Here is a 16,968-nt window from a genome sequence, read left to right as displayed (position 1 = left end):
TTTGTGAATACATTAAAACTTGAATACTTCTCTCATAATTAATAACAAAAAATTAACTTTCATTATTATTAGATATTGTGTAACAGGATTTTAAGAATATTTCCTTTTTGCTAATAACTATTACTTCCAAACTATATACTTATTCGTTAATGGTTTTTTAAACGTTTAAAAGTATAATTCTCAACCATTTTCTGCAACGAGTAAAAATTATGTTTAACAGAAGTACGTAAATTATTTTTAGTGATAGAATAATATAATAATTACCTTTTCACTATTTTTATTTTTGGTTTGTTAGAAGTACTTATTCTCGTCGGTGGTATTTTTTCCACGCACGACGTGTTGATGCTCAAATTCATAGTAACGCAGATTACAAAATACTGTATATAGAAATGGAGAAAAATCTCAATATGACTGGTCAAAATTATGTCTCCCAAAGGATGTTATTTCTGGTTTGTACTCGTTTCGTCAACAGATGAACACAAAGTTAAAATAAATGCAGTGCCATCTATTTTATTTTTAACAGTAGTCTGTACCGAGTGGAAAGAGAGTGAATATATATGTTGAAAAGTTTGAATTTCCGTTTGTTTTTTTAACGAAGGAAGATTAAAACTGTTACGGTTTAATTAATTTTAATCGTGCGAATATTTAGTAACATTTGTTTAAAATGAAAACTTAATATTACTCTATTGCCCATTTATTTGTCCTTGTAATAATTATTTGTTTTAAAACAATATATTCTACTCTAAAAGAAGTACTACGAAGGATTTATAGATGAAACAATGATAAATTCTTAAGAAGATAAGAGTGATAATTTCATATAGCCATAAACAAAAATGTATTCCATTGGTAAAATATGAAACATTAGAAAATTGCATAAATTTTGAAGAATGGTTACATTGATACAAGATACTTTGGCAAATATAACATGTAGGTAAGGCGTTGATCAACTTCCTCAGAGACTACTTATTTTATTTGAAAAACACCAAAATTTTAATTGGTATTGTCCCATAGCATCTACGTATCAGTCTTGTGGCGATTTTATCGCGTTATATAATTAGAAAATTTAATTACGAATGTTCAATAACAATTTGAACAATTACTTGCGTGTAACACTATTTAAAAGAGCTGAAAAATTAAACAGTAAACATGATTAATACACAGTTTTTTTATTACAATAAAACTTCTTGTAGAATTGTAGAATGTACGCTAAAATGAATACACACAAAATGTATTACGATAAAACGTACAATAAACGAATACACACAGAATGGCAGAAAGTAAAAGAACGTAGAACAAAACGAATATATACAGAATGTTATAGAACGTACAAGAAGAAATATATTCGAATAAAAAGTTAACATTTACTGAAATATACTCAAATTAAATTTTTAACGAACGTTTACAGTGTTAATTAATTGGAAGAAATGCATCGTTTACTAAATAAGATAGAAGATACGTGTTCAAATGATTTGTTGTTCTATTTCATGTTGCGTCATTCACGATATCAATTCCGTGCTTCTATTCACAATTCTTTTTTACGATTCTCCACCGAACTTGCTATTTTTTTTTCTTTTGTATAACACTATATATTCTTCGCTCGCTATTTTTTAAAATATATTTTCTTTGCTCACTATTTTCTTTTTCACACTTATTTCCTTCGTACAGAAGTATAATTTTCTCCCGATCAAACACGATAGAATAAGATCGTTAATAATCGCAACGACTCTTTCCACTTGTTCATCGAAACGTTCCGTGTTCAATGTTTCGCCATGCTCCCTTAACATTTCCTACTGTTCGTCAGATACGTTCCAGAATATCATAAAAAAACATTGCACGAAACCCCGTCGGTTTACAGCGACACATTTTTGGTGCAAACCGTAACATTCGGATCGTTCGTGTCCGCGGGGGTTGCAACGAAACCGACATTAAAATGAACGCTTCTGATGGGTCAATGGGCCCCGTAACGACGAAATATTGTACACATAAATGGACGTGATTTCGGTGATATTGTAACGCCCAAATTTTATAGGAACTGATGCTCCCAATTCGCCGTGTGTCGCACAGAACCGCTGGGAAAGGGTGGATTCGACGCATATCCATTGAAGTATTTCGACTCTTTCGAAATGTCATCGACATCGTTGAAAAACACTGCCATTTGGAACACGCTACAATTTCAATCTTTTATCGTGTTTCAACGAGCTACTTTGGTGTCACTGTCAATGTGCACGAACGAAATTTTGAGAAAGAACTTTGCCGCTGAAATACTGTCCGTCTTACATCGAATCGTTTCGTGTGGAATTAGTTTCCTATGTTTAGAAAATAAGAAAGTTTGAAGCGGTGTCAGTGATGTACACGTGCATTTGACAGTATGATTATTCGATGACGTGAGAATCGACGAGTGTAAATATTGTGATTTGTTGGATTATTATGTGTAATATGTGCGATGAGTGTATAACGAATGCGAGAGACCTTTTGAGATGAACAGAGAGAAGGAAATTCATCGGTTAATATTCAACTATATTCAAAATGCAAAACCTAGGGCGAGGTTATATTAGGTTGTTCGGAAAGTCATTTCGTTTTTTTCGCTGAAAATGAAACACGATTTTTTTAGAGTGTATAAACATTTTATTCAATTATATATTCTCCATTTTAGAAAACGAAACGACTTTCCAAACAACCCAATAGTTTGTTGCATTATATAATATTTGTTTTGGTTAAATGAATTTGTTATATTCTAATTCCGGTCCATTCACAGTTTTTTTCATAGTAATATTTCAAAGATCGACGAGTTGACGATACTCGACGAATACACATACAGAGTATTTCGAAAGTTTCCGCGTATTTTATCGATGTACGCATATCGAAACGGTTCGATATTAATCGATACATTGAAAGCTTAAATAATCGTTGCTTAGATCCAGCCTTGCTAAATGGCAGCTCACAAACCACATCTAACTGTTTCCTCCACTTGCCTTCGCTAAGAAATCCCTACAGTTTGACACAGCTGCTACAACAAGGTGCATGAAATACTAATTAGCGAACTCAAGTAGTGGGTATGGAATGACTGATGGTGGTAGCTTGTAACTCACAGCGGTGAAGAAGTTAACCACTCTTGACGTAGATTATATTTTTTTATAAAGTCAATATTACAAACGATATATGTGATATACTAATATCGATTCTGAAGGGGATCACAGAAGTCGACCAAAATGTAAGTAAATTAACAAGAATTACATCACCATTTATAAATCAATATTTAACCTTCGATAGTTTTTTTAAACACCAAGATGATTACAAAGAGATACCACCTAAATACGTAAAATAATATTTTACTATAATCGTGTAATCGGTAGTATCGACACGGATTAGATCCATCACTGAACTTAAACACGAATGTCATCTGTGTCGATCGAAACACAATCTGTAGCTCTGCAAATGCAACTCACGAGATAGCGATGGGATCGTGCAACTTACGAACAAGTTCAAATCCTACATTCGAATCCTCTATCGATGTATTGAAGAACAGAAACAATACATTCAAGTTGTCTCGAATTCAGTTTACATTTATTCTGAATTTCTGTCATATTATGTTCTCATTGGTAGAAATAATTTATACAAACCTAAAATTTTCGGTTTTTATCGATAGAAATAACCGATACAATCCTAAAATTACAATTACGATATTAATATCTCCTTTTTATCGATATCTTTGTTTTCATTAACATTATAATTGTAATTTTAGGATCGTATCGGTTACTTCTACCGACGAGGATCTAAAAGTCATGGTCGAAAACTATAACAAACTATTCATCAACTCGACTAATTATCGAACCAGGCAAATTGATTAATCGTTAAATAAGATAATTTCAAACCCTTCGTAAATAGTGTATACAGTTTATGGTAATGACTCGGAGAAATAAAATCGATACTTTCGAGTAAAATCTGATCGGATATGTTCAACATTTTTACGAGTATCTCGCTACACGTTTCGTGCGTTAAGTAACGAACACCGACAATGCGAGCGAATGAACGTCTTGCACGATTCGAGTACTACTCGCGAGAGGTTCAATTTCCCCGCGAACATCTAAACACTTTCGAGCACATTCTCGAACCGTTCGTATATTCGTTCTCGCGTTCGAAGTTACCCCGTGGAGGCATATTTCATTCTTCGAATCCGATATTCGGAACCCGCGAAGCGAAACGTTCGAGTAATCGACCAGGATTCGCTTGTACTCTTTAAATTTGATCCCGTTTCTACTTCTCGCGGGGTGTCCCAATTTCTCATTTTACCGGCTCGTACATCCAAGTTCCCGGACAACGAGCCGTCAGAATCCTTCGTCTGGCTCGGATTGTCCCCGACAAAAGAACAACGTCTCGTAATGAAAGAACGCATCCGCGTTTTCAGCGAGTAGACTCGCCGGGCCCCGCCCCCACCCCATTGAGGCCGTAGCCTTCTTCGTTCGCGGGATATTCAAGTAGAATTGAACGCGCCGGAATCGGGGATGGCGGGAAGGAGGGGGTGGGCCGGCCCGGAGGGGGAAAGATTTCTTCATCGCGCCGACGAGAAACTGACTTTCCGCATTTACGTGCAGCTACCGTTTTGCCCCACATTCATCCTTATTCACGCGACAATCCACCACGAGGCCGAGGATCGCGTGCGTTCGTTCGCATGTCGGTGGATATAATAAACCGCAAAAGGTAGGGATTCCGAGCGGGGGAGCGGGGGGGTCACGATTACGATAACGACGCGAATGACGACATTAACGACGGTAATGACTATAATCGTCCCGATTTTGCTCCCTTTGGAAACGTACGAGTAACACTGCGCTTTGCCGAGCTACTGCAATTTATCACCGAATAGGTCGAATCGTTAGGTCTTCATCGGAATAGGACACGTAGAAATAAACAAACAAATTTTGTGCCACGATACCGATCCGCAATAAGTAGAACGTGTTTTAGTTTTCCGGAGAAGCATAAATCGAGCTATGCTGACTGACTCGCTCACGTAGGATATTAATCTTAACAGGACGGTTTTACGCGTTGAAAACTAATACGTATTACAAATCAACACCAAAGCGAAAGTAAACACTTGATTTATGTTAGTTTTTCGCCTTTAATTTACAACAATACGAGCTATAAAAAGCAGTGGTGGTTTAAAAAAAAAAAATGATCCTTGTTTGAGTTTGCGACGTCATCGTTCTCAAGGATTATTTTTATTCGTATTCACGATTCCAGCCGGAGGAGATGAATTGCAACAAAGATTTAAAAAATGCTAAAATCCATTTTACATTCCTTAGAAACTGAAGCTCGAATAATTTGATTTTTAGAAAAATTGTCGAAACGATAGCTATTTGTATTTGAGAAGTCGCATTTGGACAAAAAATTTGTATGCATTTCGTTCATATTTTCCAGAATGATTAAAATTTTAAAGAAAATTACTACACCATTCCCTAACAAATGTTACGATAGAGATATCTTTAAATAACCGGTTAACCAGGTCTCGAGATATCTTGCACACCGTTTCTGAAAACATAGTTTCGAGAAAAACGAGTTTAAATTTTTAAAAATTATGCGCCTGTTGTGCGCGAACCAAGACGTTGCGATGCACACGTATACGAATCTATTATGCTTTCATACCTCCAAAAATAGATTCTTTTAATGATTGGGATCTGTCACATTTTATTCTTCAGGCTTCAATTTACTGTTTAAGACCAAAAAAAAATCGATTTTTTTAAATTTCAAACCATCTTGCCCCCTTAAAGGGACTTTCCATCTTCCAACGTGTCTTTTAAACTATTTGTTGTTTTTTTTTTTACAAAGATAATGTAACCTAGCTCACTACATCTAGTTTACTATATACTATAATAAAGTTTCGTTAATTTTCACGAATTTTTTCAGAGGAAGTAGATCAGAATTAACGTTAGTACGATCGTCCAAACGAATGTCGCTTACAAAATCACCTTCGAACGGTTTGATAATTTCGACTGTCCTGTTTGTCCGAAATGAGAAAGAGAACCAAAGAGATTCTTAATTAGAACGAGCTCGGCTATCGTGTGTAGCGAAATTGAAAAAGAAATTCTCCAAGGAGAGATCAACAGTTTTTTCTTTGTATTTTCTCGAAAGGTATTGGAAACAAAAATGTGTACACGTAACGATAGAAAGTGTTATTAAAAATGAAACAATTCACATTTCGAAACTACTCAATATTTTCACACAATTTTACACTCTCTGAAAACCCATTGCTTTGTTACGTACATAAACTTAGCGATGCTTTCTAGGAATCGTCAAATCAATATCAATACTTCTGCAAAGTATGAAATATGTATTTCATTGAAGTATGAAATATGTATCGATACCTTTGTAGAAGTATGAAATGTGTATTCATATTTTCGTAGAAGTATCGAATGGAATTCTGTTTCGTATTTAAATATTCGATACTGTGAGGTAGTGTAATTTACGGACTGGCATCGACACTATCGATTCGATATTAATCTCGTCGCTACTCGTGAACTCGTTACCAGAGACTGTCTGCTGGACTACCGTCTTCGACTTCTTGTAGACACTTTTTACGAGTGATACCGTGGTAGTTAATTCGTTCGCCTTTATCCGATTTAATGCTTCTTCGTAACACTCGACTAAAACGTGAGCTCTTCTGGAACATTCTAGTCCACAAATTTACATAATCACTGTTTTAACTATCGGTACGAAGTCCGTAAAACGAAGTGCCACTGTATCGCGAATCGATGTTCCAGTTTGTAAACTTCCTTCGCAGCAATTCGAGAAATTATTCCTTCCAAAGACGGAACGAAGACAAATATAATCTACGGTAATAGTAATTAACGCGACCATTTGAAACGACAATGTGTGTCAGCAAGAGAAGCGAAAGAGTTATTATTCGAGCCTTGAGTATAATTCTCGCTGGTTTTTTCGCGATTTTATCGAAGTGAGGAAGAAACGTCGGGAGAGTCGCCACAAAATCACGGTTGTTAACTTTTAAACGATGCAACGACGTGCATTTCAACGACGTAAAATCCATTTCGGCGATGAGCACCAGCCGATGCGTGGCGCAACGTATTTTCGAATTGCGGATGCGACTAACAATGAACACCGTGAACGTTAATGCCCACATCTGCTTGCTCGTCGTTCCTCTGTAACCCATGCACACTCATAAAACATGTCCGACAATCACGCGTCGGCTTATTACGATCTTAGTTGTATAAAAAGTTCTAAAAATGAATGATTCCCGACAACAATCCGAACATATTTTTACGTTTTGAGTTTAGTTTTAGGTGTTCTTCGGTAAATGAAAAATTAATCTATATGGAAAAATATAGAACAATTATTTTACAAATATTAAAATATTACAAAGTCGGATTACGTAATAATATAGCGAACTTCAAAGATCACAGTGTACATTTCCCAGTGTATATCGAATTGAAATTATTAAAACACGGTCGAGAATGTTCGATATCGTTGAAATTTTGTTCATTTTTCAACCGATGTAGATTATCTCTCAAACGTTAATCGTGGTTGTGGTACTTGACCTCGTTTAACGTAATGCAATTCTTTGTTATAATAAGAGACTAACGGTTCTTATACCGAGATCTTCATTATTATGTGTTTCTGCTTCCTGTGATTGTTATTAGACTGTATTACTCGGGTAAGCGAATTTTAACGGCAATCTATTTACTAAACGGAAACCAATTGAAACGAGAACGAATGAACTGCATTCAAACTAATTGATTGCGCGGTACTCCTATTGGCAATAGATACTTCAATCGCGATCGTGGAATATTAACGAGTAATATTATAGAATAAACTCTTTTGATGTTACAGGACAATGTACACGTTTGCAAGATTTCTCCACTGTGTGTAGTTTAAATCCAAATAAAGTGCACTGTAATTTTGTATTAACTATTTTGTATAATTTACTATAAATAGAAAAGATATGAAATTCATGGAAAATTGGACATAAGACATGGGAGAATTGAACCGTTCCTACATTTTTTTTAACCCTCGTGCACCGTTTTAGTCACTTTGACCCAAAATTAAACCCGTTTTTTTGACAATTTTTGACAAGATATTCAATTTACATAAAATTTACTAACTTTTATCAGCACTACTCGAAGAATGTATCGAGCAAAGAAAAATATATTTAGCGTTACTTTGTACAAGATATCCATGTTCATTACCCTGTGGTGTTGTTCAGGTATGATTGATTCGAATAAAAGTTTCACCTGTTTTTTCAAAAGAATTTTAAAATCATGACTTATAATAAATTTATACATAACATGTTGCGCATAAAATGTTACAAATCGGTCTTCTTAATTAGTCCATTCGTATGCCATAAATGAACATTCTCTAAGCTGAAACAACAAAGGGGAAAGGGGAATCGTCTACTCGTACTACTCTAAGCAGATACGTTATCATTATCGGCTAAATTGGACAAGCGTAGAAGTCCACCATTCAAGGAAAGCGAACGAAATAAGACACGATAAAGTGAGATGCGAAATGTATCCGAGATGCGTTTGCGAGCTCTATCGTTGCATCTCACTTTGTCGAGTTTTGTTCTTTTCGCGTTCCTCCCATTCAAGTAGCGAACTTCTACGCTTACCCAATTTAGCCAATAAAACAATATATCTGTGTAAGAGCGAAAGAGATACAAATAGACGATTCCTCTTTATCCTGTGACCTTTTAGCTTATAGGATCTCGGTCAAATTTTCATTCGCTAATAATACACGAAAGTGGAATTCTTATTTCGAAATTATTCTTCTTCTAGGGAGACAAAAAAATCATTTGCAAGTTAAGAGGAATACGTTACTATTGTTAAGAAGAAGTAAACAACTGAGTAATTTTTTCTCGGTTCATTTCCTGTTTCGCAATGAATGTGAAACGAAATATTCGTTTCTTTTCATACTTTTCGCAGTAACCCCCGAATATTCATCATCATTATCGAACGAGTAAATTATATTCTTCATTTTGTCGTACGAGTCAAAATTAGACGTTTCCCAATTGTAAACTGTCTCCTTTGGATCGAACTCGGTAACAAGAGAGATCTATAATTTGACAGTTAAAATTCCTCTTAAAACTGATGGCTGTCTCTTTCTACGATAAAACCACGCCGACAATATTTATTTTACCAGAGCGTTTTTCTCTTCGCAACAAAGTATTCATTTCGTTCAATACTCTTCGTACTATTCGAACATTCATCGTCGAATTAATCATCGAACCGGTAAAATATCTACTTTATTTTGTCGTACGTGTCAAAATTAGACGTTTCCCAATTGTAAACTGTCTCCTTTGGATCGAACTCGGTAACAAGAGAGATCTATAATTTGACAGTTAAAATTCCTCTCAAAACTGATGGCTGTCTCTTTCTACGATAAAACCACATTGACAATGTTTATTTTACCAGAGCGTTGTTTCCTTCGCAACAAAGTATTCATTTCGTTCAATACTCTTCGTACTATTCGAACATTCATCGTCGAATTAATCATCGAACCGGTAAAATATCTACTTTATTTTGTCGTACGTGTCAAAATTAGACGTTTCCTAATTGTAAACTGTCTCCTTTGGAGAAGTCTTTGGATCGAACTCGTTAGCGAAAGAGAGCCGTCCGCTCCGAATTCCTGCCAGGAGGAACCGATGTCTCTTTCTTTTCAAGATAAAACCATAACCGACAGTGTTCGTTTTACCAAAGTGTTTCTTCCTTCGTGTCGTGTACGAAACGAAGTATTCGTTTCCTTCCATATTTCGAATCGCGATGTCCCCCGAACATTCATCACTGTTCCATATATCAGAATCCCGACGTTTACACGAATCGCAACGTGTAGAGACGCGTGGTCACATTGGCGCACAAACGGCGAAACGTGGAACGATGGTGGTGGTGGTTCGCGGCACGGAAGCGTCGTGCAAATGCATAAACACATTAGTTGCCCGTAACGGGGCTGCGCCGGCGGAATTCTGACGCATGCAGCCTGGAACAGAAACCGAGTACAGAGTGGAAGCCTGAATCTCGGCACAAAGGTTGCGCCGTAGTGCCGGAGCTTAATGGATACGTATGGGAGGCATCCCCATGGAAATGATTCCTCCACCCTTCACCCTAATTCCGTGTCGAGGGCAGCGTATCATCGCCTCGTGACGCGCGTGTGCACGAAACAGTGAGTCACCTGGTGGCGAGTATTCGCGAGATGGAGTTGTAGGTGGGAGATGCCGACCGGGATCAATTTTCGTTACAAGCGAAACAAACCTTCGTCTCGGTGAATGAACTTGTTCGGAATAGTTCGGCGATTGTGTCGTTTGGAGCGGAAGTCGATGAGTATTGTCGGTGAATTCGGGGAACAGCTGGTACACGCTGTTACGTTACCAACTATGGTCGAGTTTCTACGATACGTGGGACGGTAGTGGTATTAAAATTGCTTCTTCTTTGTGTACTAAAAATAGACTCATTTATCATTTATCGGGAGATTAATTATACAGACGAGGAATTTCCGTGTAAAACTAAACCGATCGCCTTAGCGCCTTCGTCGCGCGTCGTTATCGTCTTTGCACGCGTCTTTACAACTACTGCGTCTTCTTTGCAACTGCTACGTCTTCTTTATATGCGTCTTTACGCAACACCAACTGGCCTACTGCTTTCAAACACGCTTCTTTCGCACTCTATATTCTTACACGCGTTCGTTCCCTTTCATTCTAATCTTAACCGTTCTCACTCCATGCATCTGGTCACGTTTAGCCATCTCGATTGCTCGTCTTCCCCAAATGCTATATTTTTTCCAGACCACATGCATTTCCTTTCGTTCTCACGCATTACTACACCTGGTCGTTTTGCACGGCCCCTGCAAAGGGTCGCTCGTGCCCACAGTGACTAAAACCCAGCGACAGGCTGACGCCAAAATGTTTAACCTAACGCAGATCCGTTTGCACGCAGGACAAAAGGCACCTTATTCTAGGCCTGCTTTCCAACCAGGCTCGATATTACAGATATATGTTACTCTGTACTAAACTTTTGCCCGTGCATCACTGTTGTTTATCAATCGTTAATGCATCGACTAGACGATCTTTCTTAAGGGTAACGTGGACCTTTTAGCTTGTAGAACGACCCTAGGGAATGTAGCGACCGCTAAGTAAATCTTTCTGAAAAGTGAAGCGAAGTATAGTAGAATCTCGATTATTGCAAGAAACAGGGCTGAAAATTCTTAGAATAATCAAGATTCCTGCAATAGACTTTTGTTTACACGACTGCATAGAAGATAAATAGCGGTAGTGATGATTACACAATTTGAACGCGAGGTAAGAATAATTGTTACTTGAAAATCGGTATTGTGGTAAAATTCGGTTATTATAGGAAGACGGAGTTGAAAATTCTTGCAACGAACAATGTTCGGGCATTAATCGAGGTAACCTGTTCAACAAGACATTGTCATTATTATCGATCAGTTCCTTCGGTCAATTTCACTCGTTGCTAAGTGACCATCTCTTCCATTTGTCAACGTAATGCAACGAGCGTGGTAGTTTTCGCACGGTAATCGAAGTTCGTGCATCGCCAGGTTCGGGTATACAAAAACCCCTCGCTTGAAAAAACCATAATATTTTCTATTTTATTCCCATCTTTTTTTGTTTGTAAAACGTACTAACACGGTTCGGTTGTTTCATTCGGGGACATTCCGTGTATCGAAGCGTGTTTATACAATTTGTGTAACGTTGACTTCGATGAAAGAGATTTATATTTTTAGAATACAAGAGTAAGTTACATCGTATATAGTATAAACTCAATTATACTATACCGTCTTGTGAAAGTGTATTGAAGAGCGACAGGTTAAATCTTTTCCTTATTAAAAATATTACTACGATTAAATATACAACATTACTTTTATCCTTGATATTCGTTCAGCGCTCTAAATGATATAGAACTATAATCTCTGAATTATTTGGAGCAGTGTATTTTTATTAAGAAACATTGTAAGCACTTTCGAAAAGTCAATTTCTTTTCCTTGCTTGGCTATTAGTCGAGCCAGTTCACGCTGGGTGACTGCTGCCACGATGGAAGGGTGGCGTACGCTTATCGAATGAAAGTGCATCGCATCGCTGGGCGATTTAAGACAAACGTTGCGTGCAAAACGTTGCATGGTAATCGAATCACCCAGGTTCGTTCGAGTGAATTCTTGTTTAACCCTGAATCGAGAGGTTTATTCACGCGTGCTAGAATTTGAGATAGTGTTTCGACCTTGGAACGTCATTTCTTTTATATCGAATGATAATTTGATAGTCAATATTAAAAAAATATTTTCGCATATTTTTTACATATATTTACGTATCTTTTCGGAATTCATAGTTAGGTATAATAAAACATGGTTAAAAATAGTGTAATATTAATCATTTGAATAATATCAATTATTTTTAATTATGTAAAACATAATGTTTATTATTATTTTTCTTCTTAGTCTTTAAAAAGAATTCTCTCGAATACAATGGTTATCTTTTAATTGGTTGGACTAACAACAATTTTTTTAAATTTGTAACATTTTGATTTTTCCTTTTCAAGCAAACATTTTTTAGCGTTTCCAGGATATAATTTTTGTAAGTTTAATATTCTTGTATTTATTATTTTCAGTATTTTAATTTAAATAATTCTATTGTAATAATTATAATGTCATTGTTTTTAAAACAGATTAAGAAACTATTTTACCAGAGAATTTTTCATCGTATAAATAATTGTTATCATTCGATAATGATATTTACTTTGTCCCAGTATTGGTACTTATTTTGTCCAACGTAACGGAAATTGATAATATAAACAAATTAAAATAATTTGAAATGAAATAAAATTAACTTTCATTTCATGAAACCATCAATACTAGAATCCGTAAAAGTGTTTCCAAACACTGAAATCAAATATTTGTTCTCGTGATAATTTTAGTTTTCGTGTTACGAAAGTATTATTTTCTTAAGAGGGACCTAATACCACGGATAAGTGGAATGTAAATAGAGTCGAGTAAGTTTTAGTTAGCTGCTTCGCCAAAGGTTTTTCTTTTTCCCTGCTATGCACAAAAGTAAGAGGAGATAAAGAAAATTAAATCGGTAACGAGCAATCCTGGCGATTAATGGACTAAACAAAACCTCAATACTCTCGGTGAGTCAACGAAAATCGAAATAAAAGATAAAAGCTCGATAGAAAATTTCAAATTACCGCAAGACGAATGCAATTCCGTATAACGGAATAACGTATAACGCATAACCTATAACGTATAACATATAACGTATAACGTATAACGTATAACGTATAACGTATAGCGTATAACGTATAGCGTGTAACGTATAACGTATAACGTATAACGTATAACGTATAACGTATAACGTATAACGTATAACGTATAACGTATAACGTATAACGTATAACGTATAACGTATAACGTATAACGTATAACGTATAACGTATAACGTATAACGTATAACGTGTAACGTATAACGCATAACGTATATCGCACAACGTAAAATTAATAACGGTTTGCGTACAGTGTGTAACGTATAGCGTGTAACGTAGAACGTATAACGTACAATGTATAACGTAGAACGTATAACGTACAATGTATAACGTATAACGTATAATGTATAACGTATATCGTATAACGTATGACGTATAACGTATAACGTATATCGTATAACGTATGACGTATAACGTATAACGTATAACGTATAGCGTATAACGTATAGCGTATAACGTATAACGTACAATATATAACGTATAACGTATAACGTATAACGTATAGCGTATAACGTATAGCGTATAACGTATAGCGTATAACGTATAACGTATAATATATAACGTATAACGTATAACGTATAACGTACAATGTATAACGTATAACGTATAACGTACAATGTATAACGTATAACGTATAATGTATAACGTATATCGTATAACGTATGACGTATAACGTATGACGTATAACGTATAACGTATAGCGTATAACGTATAGCGTATAACGTATAACGTATAACGTATAACGTATAACGTATAACGCATAACCTATATCCTATAACGTATAACGTTATGAATTGTCATCAACAGGAAATGTCTATTAAATTCTTTAACTCTGTTTTGATGTTGAAATCGATAGCCCCTCTCTACGACGTCGAGAATAGATCAAAAATTTATCAGAACGGTGCTCCATCACGCTATTATATTTGCCATGGTCCCTCTTCTTTCTTCCGTATTTCCGCCGTTCGTCGATTCAACTACCGCACTGTATAAGCGTGTAATGCATTTCATGAATGAACGACGATTCGTTTGCACTTCAAATCATTTTTTCTTCCCAACCAAATGTACAATCTCAATTCGCTGGTAACGACCGAATATCCTTTCTTTTACGACCACTAGAGCCAAGAATATTGATTTCTCTTCCATTGCCACGAGAATTGTTTTGGGTTTTATCTTTTGCTTACAGTTCGTATACAACGCACCGCCGTTTCTATGTTAAAACAATGATAAACCGAAATCGAAGGCAACAATCCCAAGCATACGAATCGATCTTAGTGTTACACCGTACAAGATGAATCGTGCAAATTTTAAATGCAGTCGTACTCTATCATTAACGAAAATAGAAACACCAGGAAAGGGTAGAATTCAATTTAACGGGCCCTTATACTCCAGTAGATCGGAGAAATTGAAGTTTGTATTTTCTACTATGGGGTACGCAGAGTGTACCTGTAAAGTTATATTGGAAAATTCGTGAAATTGACAAAGTTATAACACTTTGAATGAGAAGTTTTCACGATCGGAGAAATCTATGAAGTAAAATATGTAAACTACATCGGAGACATTAAAACTTTTAAGAAACTTCTCGGTACGAATCCCCGTACGGTAACGGCCCTTTTATAAATAAATTAGAATGCGCGGGGCACGTCTAAAGAAAGAAAAAAGTTAAAAATATAATTAGGTTATTGAGAAAAAAGACGTATAAAAATGAATCGACAAATTAATGAAATATTAATGTAGAAAATATATTTCATTTTGTCACGCGAGTTATTTAGACGACGGTTTATCAAAGACCTACTAATACAATTATTACGGGGCTACTTGGTTATTAATATAATCTGACGCGTGATGGAAAATAAGTTAAGTTTCCCACGTGATGTCGAACACTTTGTCTCCGTGGTCCGTAACGTGCACGAGAAAAAATAATTTATACAACGTACATCGTATGATTTTCGCCACGGGTTTAACCGAGTAAAGCGTTTTTAATAACTTTTCTTATACACTGTTTTACAATGCCGTTCTTGCCTTGCCGAAAAATCACACTCGTCTCTCTAAAATCTGTTACACGTTTCTTCGCATTTCTTTTGCCTTCTTCACTGACCACGTTGGAAAACAAAAGAGTATCTTTAGTTTTTAAATGAACCCAGTTACCGACACGATGTTGATAACTAAATTCTTACCGCTACATAGTCATCACTAAAGCTAAGCAAATCCTGCCTTAGGGTGCGTTTCTCAGTTGGAAAAGAAGTGTCTCCTTTCGAAGTTTTTAGATCAAACTCAGTGGTGAGAGAGATCCGATTAAAATTTCTATTAAAATTACCAGCTAAGATTTCTATTAACATTTCTCACGAAACTTTCTATTAAAATTAGTAGCTAAAATTTCTACAGTGGTTAGTTGTTCAAATTTCTAGTATTCTAAGATTCTAAATTTCTAGAAAGTTAGTAAAAAAGATGTATTAGAATGTATTAAAGACTGGAAGTCCCCGAACTGATTGAATATGTATACAAAACCATTTCAACAACTTTTTGCCATAAATTGAGGAGACCTCGCAGCAAAACTATCGTCCTATCGTAAAGGATAGCTGATGTCGCGCATCACGAGTTCTCTCACTAACCGTCAGTTAATGATAAGGTACAAGAGGTAATCTGTCCCATATATGACGATTTGTCAACGAATGATTTATTGGACAGATGTCTCGGGGGCACACGCAAAATAGCAATGAAAGCTCTAATGCGACTTTATGGATACTTGCTTCGGAGCACGTGTACTGCGGTTAAACATTATTCAAATTGCCCCACATTTGACATCAATTTTTACCGAAGAATTTAAATCTAATTTAAAAATCGAGAACATGATCGTTCTTTCGTAAATTATTAAAATAAATGCTATAATTATAGTCTTATAATAAACACTTTTGCATTTTTTACTCATCCACGTCTGGTCATCTGTAAACGTGTTTTGAATTCCAAAAGGTCATCTTCGGATATTTTTTCGTTTTTCTTTATATAATTAATCTATAGATAAGTATCTTTTATTTTGTCAGAAAGGATGTAAGTAACGTACGATTAGTTAGTAATAAAAGTTCAAATAGGAAATAGGTTGGCCGTGAAGAACAATACAGAGTGTAAAGATTAAATTTATTATGAAATCTCTTAACGTCATAGGTTTCCAGTTCTTCTAAAACAAAATTTTTTAAATAGAAAAAACTAAATATGTATATCCACGTTGTTAAATGTATTTTAAGAATTTTTTCCGATAAAAGTCAAAAACATTCGAAAAAAGATCTCTCGGATCTTATTTGAATGGAAATTAGACAAACGTAACCAACTTGTTCTCATATCGCAAGGTAATTCCACCAATTATTCTTTTTCCATTTTCAAAATTTTGTTAAATTATTGAAACGAAACTGTTTCGGACGCAAACGTTTACGTAACACTTTGATCTTATTTTTGTTCCCAGAACGTCTTGTCGCAGTCTGATCGTTTAACTCGTGGACACCCTGTACGTATGCGTCGAGGGATACCCTCAAACAGAAATCCCTTTGTGCAATTCAAGACATTTCCGTGTTCCAGACCTAACCTCGACACTAAAGTCAAATTAATTGACCGCGTTCAATGCACCGGCTTACGTTACACCGTCTGTAGACAATCCTGCTACAATTACTATAGACAGATAATACGCAACTAGAAAATTAATTACGTCTTTGTT

At 35.7% G+C, this 16,968-nt stretch overlaps 1 protein-coding gene across 2 annotated transcripts in view; it reads right to left on the bottom strand.

Annotated features, from left to right (window-relative positions):
- LOC143152172 (uncharacterized) overlaps positions 1 to 16,968 on the bottom strand; it is a 450,848-nt gene that overhangs the window by 60,271 nt on the left and 373,609 nt on the right. The gene's annotated exons all lie outside the window — the stretch shown is intronic.

Source organism: Ptiloglossa arizonensis, chromosome 10 (genome assembly GCF_051014685.1).
Source record: "Ptiloglossa arizonensis isolate GNS036 chromosome 10, iyPtiAriz1_principal, whole genome shotgun sequence".
In the NCBI taxonomy this organism is placed as follows: Eukaryota; Metazoa; Arthropoda; class Insecta; order Hymenoptera; family Colletidae; genus Ptiloglossa; species Ptiloglossa arizonensis.
Note: the sequence above shows the minus strand (reverse complement) of the source record. Positions and strands in the feature narration are given on the sequence as shown.